The sequence below is a fragment of the Oncorhynchus keta genome, chromosome 9 (assembly GCF_023373465.1).
Source record: "Oncorhynchus keta strain PuntledgeMale-10-30-2019 chromosome 9, Oket_V2, whole genome shotgun sequence".
Taxonomy (NCBI): Eukaryota; Metazoa; Chordata; class Actinopteri; order Salmoniformes; family Salmonidae; genus Oncorhynchus; species Oncorhynchus keta.
Window position 1 is genome coordinate 2982172 of NC_068429.1, and position 12678 is coordinate 2994849.

The 12678-nt window shown below is 50.0% G+C and overlaps 1 protein-coding gene across 1 annotated transcript in view; it reads right to left on the minus strand.

The window, feature by feature from the left end:
- Window positions 1–12282, minus strand: part of LOC127931633 (lysophosphatidic acid receptor 1-like) — a 99527-nt gene extending 87245 nt beyond the window's left edge. Inside the window, 1 exon segment of the mRNA XM_052524891.1 lies at window positions 12003–12282. The gene's annotated coding sequence lies outside the window, so the exon portion shown is untranslated.
- Window positions 12283–12678: the final 396 nt, after the last annotated feature.

Below are 12678 nucleotides of genomic sequence, written 5' to 3' on the forward strand. Positions count from 1 at the left end.
ACATGGTGAAACCCATACCAGGGTCTTCTTACTATGATGCCCACTGTGTTAACATGGTGAAACCCATACCAGGGTCTTCTTACTATGATGCCCACTGTGTTAACATGGTGAAACCCATACCAGGGTCTTCTTACTATGATGCCCACTGTGTTAACATGGTGAAACCCATACCAGGGTCTTCTTACTATGATGCCCACTGTGTTAACATGGTGAAACCCATACCAGGGCCTTCTTACTATGATGCCCACTGTGTTAACATGGTGAAACCCATACCAGGGTCTTCTTACTATGATGCCCACTGTGTTAACATGGTGAAACCCATACCAGGGTCTTCTTACTATGATGCCCACTGTGTTAACATGGTGAAACCCATACCAGGGTCTTCTTACTATGATGCCCACTGTGTTAACATGGTGAAACCCATACCAGGGTCTTCTTACTATGATGCCCACTGTGTTAACATGGTGAAACCCATACCAGGGTCTTCTTACTATGATGCCCACTGTGTTAACATGGTGAAACCCATACCAGGGTCTTCTTACTATGATGCCCACTGTGTTAACATGGTGAAACCCATACCAGGGTCTTCTTACTATGATGCCCACTGTGTTAACATGGTGAAACCCATACCAGGGTCTTCTTACTATGATGCCCACTGTGTTAACATGGTGAAACCCATACCAGGGTCTTCTTACTATGATGCCCACTGTGTTAACATGGTGAAACCCATACCAGGGTCTTCTTACTATGATGCCCACTGTGTTAACATGGTGAAACCCATACCAGGGTCTTCTTACTATGATGCCCACTGTGTTAACATGGTGAAACCCATACCAGGGTCTTCTTACTATGATGCCCACTGTGTTAACATGGTGAAACCCATACCAGGGTCTTCTTACTATGATGCCCACTGTGTTAACATGGTGAAACCCATACCAGGGTCTTCTTACTATGATGCCCACTGTGTTAACATGGTGAAACCCATACCAGGGTCTTCTTACTATGATGCCCACTGTGTTAACATGGTGAAACCCATACCAGGGCCTTCTTACTATGATGCCCACTGTGTTAACATGGTGAAACCCATACCAGGGCCTTCTTACTATGATGCCCACTGTGTTAACATGGTGAAACCCATGCAGTGTTTTGAAACTAGCGGCTGTAAAGCCGATTACAGATACATTGTCAGAAGTCAGATTTGAACACTTAACCTGCTATGGTCGATGTCTACGCCCCCCGCGGATATCTAAATAGAGTAATACTAAACAAATGTCTCGATCTACCACATCTGTATCGCACTTTCGCATCTGCTGTGAAAGATGACAGAGCGGTGTCTGCACAGACCATGAGACATCACGAAAAAACGGTCTTCTCACAAAATCATCTGGAACGGTTTGTCCTACAAAAACTGTTCTGCCACGCACGCGACGGCTGGGGAGGTGTAAAGCTCACCGCCATTGGAATCTGGAGCAGTGGAAAACACGTTCTTCTGGAGTGATGAATCACGCTTCATCATCTGGCAGTCCGACGGACAAATCTGGGTTTGGTGGATGGCAGGAGAAGACTATGCATAGTGCCAACTGTAAAGTTTGGTGGATGAGGAATAATGGCCTGGGGCTGTTTTTCATGGTTCGGGCTTAGTTCCAGTGAAGGGAAATCTTAAATGCTACAGCATACAATGACATTCTAGACGATTCTGTCCTTCCAACTGTGTGGCAACAATTCCCCCGTGCAGAAAAACCAGGTCCAAACAAAAATTGTTTGTCGAGATCTAAGAGGAAAAACTTGGCTGGATTGCACAGAGCCCTAACCTTAACCCCATCCAACACCTTTGGGATATATTGAAATGCCACCTGCGAGCCAGGCCTAATCACTCAACATCAGTACCCGACCTCACTAAAGCTCTTGGACCCGCCGCAATGTTCCAATATCAAGTGGAAAGGCTTCCCAGAAGAGTGGAGGCTGTTATAGCAGCAATGTTCCAACATCTAGTGGAAAGCCTTCCCAGAAGAGTGGAGGCTTTTATAGCAGCAATGTTCCAACATCTAGTGGAAAGCCTTCCCAGAAGACTGGAGGCTGTTATAGCAGCAATGTTCCAACATCTAGTGGAAAGCCTTCCCAGAAGAGTGGAGGCTGTTATAGCAGCAATGTTCCCACATCTAGTGGAAAGCCTTCCCAGAAGAGTGGAGGCTGTTATAGCAGCAATGTTCCAACATCTAGTGGAAAAGCTTCCCAGAAGAGTGGAGGCTGTTATAGCAGCAATGTTCCAACATCTAGTGGAAAAGCTTCCCAGAAGAGTGGAGGCTGTTATAGCAGCAATGTTCCTACATCTAGTGGAAAACCTTCCCAGAAGAGTGGAGGCTGTTATAGCAGCAATGTTCCTACATCTAGTGGAAAGTCTTCCCAGAAGAGTGGAGGCTGTTATAGCAGCAATGTTCCCACATCTAGTGGAAAGCCTTCCCAGAAGAGTGGAGGCTGTTATAGCAGCAATGTTCCAACATCTAGTGGAAAGCCTTCCCAGAAGAGTGGAGGCTGTTATAGCAGCAAAGGGGGGATGGGGGCAAGTCCATATTAATGCCCATGATTTTAGAATGAGATGTTCAACGAGCAGGTGTCCACATCCTTTCGGTATTAGATGACAGGATCTGACAAATTCTATGTTCTATATTCAGTTCATTTTAAGGCGTTGTACATGGATTTGATATGGTGCTGACATCTTAATGTATTGGCAAATAAAGGTAGTTCTGATTCAAAGCAAAACAAAGTGAAAAAAACAGATCACTTTTGTCAAATGTCCAAACCATTGTTAGTGAGACCTCAGACCGGCACCCAGCATTGAACACAGCCCTATCAGAGCCAGAGAGAGACGACACCAAGGCGTAGACTTTGGGGACATGCCAAAAACAAACAGGTAGGTTTGTTGACTATCAATCTGTCCAAGCCAATGTTTAAGCAAAAGACTGAAATAATCTGTAAGAGCTACGGGACAGCATAGAGACTGGGGATTACAGGACGACAGGACAGCATAGAGCCTGGAGGATTACAGGACACAAGATAGAGCCTGGAGGATTACAGGACGACAGCATAGAGCCTGGAGTATTACAGGATGACAGTATAGAGCCTGGAGGATTACAGGACGACAGCATAGAGCCTGGAGGATTACAGGACGACAGCATAGAGCCTGGAGGATTACAGGACGACAGCATAGAGCCTGGAGGATTACAGGACGACAGCATAGAGCCTGGACGATTACAGGACGGCAGGATAGAGCCTGGAGGATTACAGGACGACAGGATAGAACCTGGAGGATTACAGGACGACAGCATAGAGCCTGGAGTATTACAGGATGACAGCATAGAGCCTGGGGGATTACATGACGAAAGGACAGCATAGAGCCTGGGGATTACAGGACGACGGCATAGAGCCTGGACGATTACAGGACGACGGGACAGCATAGAGCCTGGAGGATTACAGGACGACAGCACAGAGCCTGGAGGATTACAGGACGAAAGGACAGCATAGAGCCTGCAGGATTACAGGACGACAGCGTAGAGCCTGGAGGATTACAGGACGACAGCATAGAGCCTGGAGGATTACAGGACGACAGCATAGAGCCTGGAGGATTACAGGACGACAGCATAGAGCCTGGAGGATTACAGGACAATGGCATAGAGTCTGGAGAATTCCAGGATGACGGCATAGAGCCTGGAAGATTACAGGACGACAGCATAGAGCCTGGAGGATTACAGGACGACAGCATAGAGCCTGGAGGATATTATATTATTACAGGACGACAGCATAGAGCATGGAGGATTACAGGACGACAGCATAGAGCCTGGGAGGATTACAGGACGACAGCATAGAGCCTGGAGGATTACAGGAAGACAGCATAGAGCCTGGAGGATTACAGGACGACGGCATAGAGCCTGAAGGAATACAGGACGACAGCATAGAGACTGGAGGATTACAGGACGACAAGATAGAGCCTGTGGGATTACAGGACGACAGGACAGCATAGAGCCTGGAGGATTACAGGACGACAGCATAGAGCCTGGAGGATTACAGGACGATGGCATAGAGCCTGGAGAATTCCAGGATGACGGCATAGAGCCTGGAGGATTACAGGACGACAGGACAGCATAGAGCCTGGAGGATTACAGTACAACGAAATAGAGCCTGGAGGATTACAGGATGACAGGACAGCATAGAGCCTGGAGGATTACAGGACACAAGATAGAGCCTGGAGGATTACAGGATGACAGCATAGAGCCTGGAGGATTACAAGATGACAGGATAGAGCCTGGAGGATTACAGGACGACAGCATAGAGCCTGGAGTATTACAGGACGACAGTATAGAGCCTGGAGGATTGCAGGACGACAGCATAGAGCCTGGAGGATTACAGGACGACAGCATAGAGCCTGGGGGATTACAGGACGAAAGGACAGCATAGAGCCTGGAGGATTACAGGACGACGGCATAGAGCCTGGACGATTACAGGATGACGGGACAGCATAGAGCCTGGAGGATTACAGGACGGCAGCATAGAGCCTGGAGGATTACAGGACGACAGCATAGAGCCTGGAGGATTACAGGACGACGGCATAGAGCATGGAGGATTACAGGACGACGACATAGAGCCTGAAGGAATACAGGACGACAGCATAGAGACTGGAGGATTACAGGGACGACAAGATAGAGCCTGTGGGATTACAGGACGACAGGACAGCATAGAGCCTGGAGGATTACAGGACGACAGCATAGAGCCTGGAGGATTACAGGACGATGGCATAGAGCCTGGAGAATTCCAGGATGACGGCATAGAGCCTGGAGGATTACAGGACGACAGGACAGCATAGAGCCTGAGGATTACAGTACAAACGAAATAGAGCCTGGAGGATTACAGGATGACAGGACAGCATAGAGCCTGGAGGATTACAGGACACAAGATAGAGCCTGGAGGATTACAGGATGACAGCATAGAGCCTGGAGGATTACAGGATGACAGGATAGAGCCTGGAGGATTACAGGACGACAGCATAGAGCCTGGAGTATTACAGGACGACAGGACAGCATAGAGCCTGGAGGATTACAGTACAACGAAATAGAGCCTGGAGGATTACAGGATGACAGGACAGCATAGAGCCTGGAGGATTACAGGACACAAGATAGAGCCTGGAGGATTACAGGATGACAGCATAGAGCCTGGAGGATTGCAGGACGACAGCATAGAGCCTGGAGGATTACAGGACGACAGCATAGAGCCTGGGGGATTACAGGACGAAAGGACAGCATAGAGCCTGGAGGATTACAGGACGGCGAGGCATAGAGCCTGGAGGATTACAGGACGAAAGGACAGCATAGAGCCTGGAGGATTACAGGACGACGGCATAGAGCATGGAGGATTACAGGACAACGGGACAGCATAGAGCCTGGAGGACTACAGGATGACAGCATAGAGCCTGGAGGATTACAGGACGACGGCATAGAGCCTGGAGGATTACAGGACGACAGCATAGAGCATGGAGGATTACAGGACAACGGGACAGCATAGAGCCTGGAGGATTACAGGATGACAGCATAGAGCCTGGAGGATTACAGGACGACGGCATAGAGCCTGGAGGATTACAGGACGACAGCATAGAGCCTGAAGGATTACAGGACGACAGCATAGAGCCTGGAGGATTACAGGACGACAAGATAGAGCCTGTGGGATTAAAGGACGACAGGACAGCATAGAGCCTGGGGGATTACAGGACGACAGCATAGAGCCTGGAGGATTACAGGACGACAGGACAGCATAGAGCCTGGAGGATTACAGGACGACAGCATAGAGCCTGGAGGATTACAGGACGACAGGATAGAGCCTGGGAGGATTACAGGATGACGGCATAGAGCCTGGAGGATTACAGGACGACAGGACAGCATAGAGCCTGGAGGATTACAGTACGACAGAAATAGAGCCTGGAGGATTACAGGATGACAGGACAGCATAGAGCCATGGAGGATTACAGGACACAAGATAGAGCCTGGAGGATTACAGGATGACAGCATAGAGCCTGGAGGATTACAAGATGACAGGATAGAGCCTGGAGGATTACAGGACGACAGCATAGAGCCTGGAGTATTACAGGACGACAGTATAGAGCCTGGAGGATTACAGGACGACAGCATAGAGCCTGAGGATTACAGGACGACAGCATAGAGCCTGGGGGATTACAGGGAGGACGGCATAGAGCCTGGAGGATTACAGGACGACTGCATAGAGCCTGGAGATTACAGGATGACGGGACAGCATAGAGCCTGGAGGATTACAGGACGGCAGCATAGAGCCTGAGGATTACAGGACGACAGCATAGAGCCTGGAGGATTACAGGACGACGGCATAGAATGGAGGATTATGACGACACATGACTGTAAGTCAGCATAGAGACTGGAGGATTACAGCGACAGCTAAATGGATATTATTACAGGACAGATGACAGCATGAGAGCCTGAGGATTCCAGGATGACAGCATAGAGCCTGGAGGATTACAGGACGACAGGACAGCATAGAGCCTGGAGGATTACAGGACGACAGGACAGCATAGAGCCTGGAGGATTACAGGACGACAGGACAGCATAGAGCCTGGAGGATTACAGGACGACGGCATAGAGCCTGGAGGATTACAGGAGGACGGGACAGCATAGAGCCTGGAGGATTACAGGATGACAGCATAGAGCCTGGAGGATTACAGGACGACGGCATAGAGCCTGGAGGATTACAGGACGACAGGATAGAGCCTGGAGGATTACAGGACTGGGACAGCATAGAGCCTGGAGGACTACAGGATGACAGCATAGAGCCAGGATTACAGGACGACGGCATAGAGCCTGGAGGATTACAGGACGACGGCATAGAGCCTGGAGGATTACAGGACGACAGCATAGAGCCTGGAGGATTACAGGACGACAGGAAGCATAGAGCCTGCAGGATTAAAGGACGACAGGACAGCATAGAGCCTGGAGGATTACAGGACGACAGCATAGAGCCTGGAGGATTACAGGACGATGGCATAGAGCCTGGAGAATTCCAGGATGACAGCATAGAGCCTGGAGGATTACAGGACGACAGGACAGCATAGAGCCTGGAGGATTACAGGACGACAGGACAGCATAGAGCCTGGAGGATTACAGGGATGACAGAGCATAGAGCCTGGAGGATTACAGGACGACAGCATAGAGCCTGGAGGATTACAGGATGACGGCATAGAGCCTGGAGGATTACAGGACGACAGCATAGAGCCTGGAGGATTACAGGACGACAGCATAGAGCCTGGAGGATTACAGGACGACAGCATAGAGCCTGGAGGATTACAGGACGACAGCATAGAGCCTGGAGGATTACAGGACAACGACATAGAGCCTGGAGGATTACAGGACGACGGCATAGAGCCTGGTGGATTACAGGACGACGGCATAGAGCCTGGTGGATTACAGGACGACGGCATAGAGCCTGAAGAATTACAGGACGCTGGCATAGAGCCTGCAGGATTACAGGCCGACGGCATAGAGCCTGCAGGATTACAGTACGACAGGACAGCATAGAGCCTGGAGGATTACAGGACGACGGCATAGAGCCTGGGGGATTACAGGACGACAGGACAGCATAGAGCCTGGAGGATTACAGTACGACAGGACAGCATTGAGCCTGGAGGATTACAGTACGACGGCATAGAGCCTGGAGGATTACAGGACGACAGGACAGCATAGAGCCTGGAGGATTACAGTACGACGGCATAGAGCCTGGAGGATTACAGGACGACAGGACAGCATAGAGCCTGGAGGATTACAGGACGACGGCATAGAGCCTGGAGGATTACAGGACGACGGCATAGAGCCTGGAGGATTACAGGACGACGGCATAGGACAGCCATAGAGCCTGGAGGATTACAGGACGACGGCATAGAGCCTGGAGGATTACAGGACGACAGGGCATAGAGCCTGAGGATTACAGGACGACAGGACAGCATTGAGCCTGGAGGATTACAGTACGACGGCATAGAGCCTGGAGGATTACAGGACGACAGGACAGCATAGAGCCTGGAGGATTACAGGACGACGGCATAGAGCCTGGAGGATTACAGGATGACAGGACGCTGGATAAAAGCGCTAAATGGCATTGAGCCTGGAGGATTACAGGACGACAGGACAGCATAGAGCCTGGAGGATTACAGGACGACAGCATAGAGCCTGGAGGATTACAGGACGATGGCATAGAGCCTGGAGAATTCCAGGATGACTGCATGAGCCTGGAGGATTACAGGACGACAGGATAGAGCCTGGAGGATTACAGGACGACAGGACAGCATAGAGCCTGGAGGATTACAGGACGACAGCATAGAGCCTGGACGATTACAGGACGACGGCATAGAGCCTGCAGGATTACAGGACGACGGCATAGAACCTGGGGGCTTACAGGACGACAGGATAGAGCCTGGGGGATTACAGGACGACAGGACAGCATAGAGCCTGGAGGATTACAGGACGACGGCATAGAGCCTGCAGGATTACAGGACGACGGCATAGAGCCTGCAGGATTACAGGACGACGGCATAGAGCCTGCAGGATTACAGGACGACGGCATAGAGCCTGGAGGATTACAGGATGACGGCATAGAGCCTGGGGGATTACATGACGACAGGACAGCATAGAGCCTGGAGGATTACAGGACGACGGCATAGAGCCTAGAGGATTACAGGACGACAGGACAGCATATAGAGCCTGGAGGATTACAGTACGACAGGACAGCATAGAGCCTGGAGGATTACAGTACGACAGGACAGCATAGAGCCTGGAGGATTACAGGACGACGGCATAGAGCCAGGAGGATTACAGGACGACAGGACAGCATTGAGCCTGGAGGATTACAGGACGACAGCATAGAGCCTAGCCTGGAGGATTACAGGACGACATCATAGAGCCTGGAGGATTACAGGACGACAGGATAGAGCCTGGAGGATTACAGGACGACAGGACAGCATAGAGCCTGGAGGATTACAGGACGACAGGACAGCATAGAGCCTGGAGGATTATGGGATGACAGCATAGAGCCTGGAGGATTACAGGACGACAGGACAGCATAGAGCCTGGAGGATTACAGGATGACGGCATAGAGCCTGGAGGATTACAGGACGACGGCATAGAGCCTGCAGGATTACAGGACGACAGGGCATAGAGCCTGCAGGATTACAGGACGACGGCATAGAGCCTGCAGGATTACAGGACGACAGGATAGAGCCTGGGGGTTACAGGACGACAGGACAGCATAGAGCCTGGAGGATTACAGGACGACGGCATAGAGCCTGAAGGATTACAGGACGACGGCATAGAGCCTGCAGGATTACAGGACGACGGCATAGAGCCTGCAGGATTACAGGACGACGGCATAGAGCCTGGAGGATTACAGGATGACGGCATAGAGCCTGGGGGATTACATGACGACAGGACAGCATAGAGCCTGGAGGATTACAGGACGACGGCATAGAGCCTAGAGGATTACAGGATGACAGGACAGCATAGAGCCTGGAGGATTACAGTACGACAGGACAGCATAGAGCCTGGAGGATTACAGGACGACGGCATAGAGCCTGGAGGATTAAAGGACGACAGGACAGCATTGAGCCTGGAGGATTAAAGGACGACAGCATAGAGCCTGGAGGATTACAGGACGACAGCATAGAGCCTGAAGGATTACAGGATGACAGGATAGAGCCTGGGGGATTACAGGGTGACATCATAGAGCCTGGAGGATTACAGGACGACAGGATAGAGCCTGGGGGATTACAGGACGACAGGATAGAGCCTGGAGGATTACAGGACGACAGGACAGCATTGAGCCTGTAGGATTACAGGACGACAGCATAGAGCCTGGAGGATTACAGGATGACAGCATAGAGCCTGGAGGATTACAGGACGACAGCATAGAGCCTGGAGGATTACAGGACGACAGGATAGAGCCTGGGGGATTACAGGACGACGGCATAGAGCCTGGAGGATTACAGGATGACAGCATAGAGCCTGGAGGATTACAGGACAGGACAGCATAGAGCCTGGAGGATTACATGACGACAGCATAGAGCCTGGAGGATTACAGGACGACAGGATAGAGCCTGGGGGATTACAGGACGATGGCATAGAGCCTGGAGAATTCCAGGATGACTGCATAGAGCCTGGAGGATTACAGGACGACAGGATAGAGCCTGGAGGATTACAGGACGACAGGACAGCATAGAGCCTGGAGGATTACAGGACGACGGCATAGAGCCTGCAGGATTACAGGACGACGGCATAGAACCTGGGGGATTACAGGACGACAGGATAGAGCCTGGGGGATTACAGGACGACAGGACAGCATAGAGCCTGCAGGATTACAGGACGACGGCATAGAGCCTGCAGGATTACAGGGCTGGAGGACGGCATAGAGCCTGGAGGATTACAGGATGACGGCATAGAGCCTGAGGGGGATTACATGACGACAGGACAGCATAGAGCCTGGAGGATTACAGGACGACGGCATAGAGCCTAGAGGATTACAGGACGACAGGACAGCATAGAGCCTGGAGGATTACAGTACGACAGGACAGCATAGAGCCTGGAGGATTACAGGGACGACAGCCTAGAGGATTAGAGCCTGGAGGATTACAGTACGACAGGACAGCATTGAGCCTGGAGGATTACAGGACGACAGCATAGAGCCTGGGAGGATTACAGGACGACAGCATAGAGCCTGGAGGATTACAGGACGACAGGATAGAGCCTGGAGGATTACAGGACGACAGGATAGAGCCTGGAGGATTACAGGACGACAGGACAGCATAGAGCCTGGAGGATTACAGGACGACAGGACAGCATAGAGCCTGGAGGATTACAGGACGACGGCATAGAGCCTGGAGGATTACAGGACGACGGCATAGAGCCTGCAGGATTACAGGACGACGGCATAGAGCCTGCAGGATTACAGGACGACAGGATAGAGCCTGGGGGATTACAGGACGACAGGACAGCATAGAGCCTGGAGGATTACAGGACGACGGCATAGAGCCTGAAGGATTACAGGACGACGGCATAGAGCCTGCAGGATTACAGGACGACGGCATAGAGCCTGCAGGATTACAGGACGACGGCATAGAGCCTGGAGGATTACAGGATGACGGCATAGAGCCTGGGGGATTACATGACGACAGGACAGCATAGAGCCTGGAGGATTACAGGACGACGGCATAGAGCCTGGAGGATTACAGGACGACGGCATAGAGCCTGGGGGATTACAGGATGACATCATAGAGCCTGGGGATTACAGGACGACAGCATTGAGCCTGGAGGATTAAAGGACGACAGCATAGAGCCTGAAGGATTACAGGACGACAGGATAGAGCCTGGGGATTACAGGATGACATCATAGAGCCTGGGGGATTACAGGACGACAGGATAGAGCCTGGGGATTACAGGACCCAGGTGTTTTATTCTGAATAATTTGTCTACCAAGGATTCATCTAAGAAAAAGTGAAAAAAGTTGCCCAAATCGATCAACCCAGGTAACAGTTATTGCCATTTTCCAAAGCCCACATTTCATCTGTTGTTTTTTTGTCCATGGAAAAACAAAGATTCATTTATTGAACTAATGTAAAAATGCAATAGCTTTTCCTGGCACTGCACAGGCGCATCAAGTTATGATTCAGCTGCACGGTGTTCTGCCGTGAGATCCAGACATATTAAATAGACGTTGACCAGGAACACGACATAGGCGGTAACTTCCATTAAACAGTTGTCAATTGATTGTGGCCGGTAACATACTAGTTCGACTTTTGAAAACAACCTTCCTACGTTTGCATTGACACCTGAAGATGCAGCTGAAGGTGCGCGAGGGAGAAGGAAAAACGGACACAACTCGTATATAGCTATAGCTACGTGTTGAGATTAAAATGTTTCATGTTCGAGATAAACAAATAAATTCCTACTTACAGTCGTTCTGTCTCAGCGATATTTACAAACTGTTGCTTGAAACGCCAAAAGATTATTTCGGAGTGAACTCCCAAACTCCAAAAAGTGAATTCCGTTATTGTGTTGGTCATCAGAGTCGCATGTGTTGTTTCTTCCAATCCAAGTGGAGGATGTGTGATATTTTCATTTTACAGTCCATAGAGACGAGTGTGTTTTTGTGATTGCATAGTTCTGGTGGCTCTCTACTTTCCTTGCGTCCTCCTCTGCAGCGTCTCAGAGCCACTCGACGGGACTGGACCGCTGTAATGACGTCACGCTTTTTTCTTGAGCGCATAATTGAAAACACTCTTTTTTTTGTAGCGCGAGGGGAGAGACACGCGATTGTATTATTTACCAATTAGCTTCCTATATGTTCGAATTTAGGTAGTTTTATTTTTCTTTGTGATATTATAGGCTAAGGTTAAATATATAGAAAGATTGTTTTTAATAGCCTTGTATTGGCACGCAAACGTTAGGTCTACAGTGATGCTAATGAGCATCACATCACGCAGCATCATAGCAAGTCAAATTGAAAATTAATTTAGGACAGAACTGCTGCTCATGCATGCCTAATTAGTTTAAAATTCATATTTTATTTTGAATTAAGCAGGTGACAACAGATATCTGCATGATTTCCTGATAACGTTTGCTTTGAACA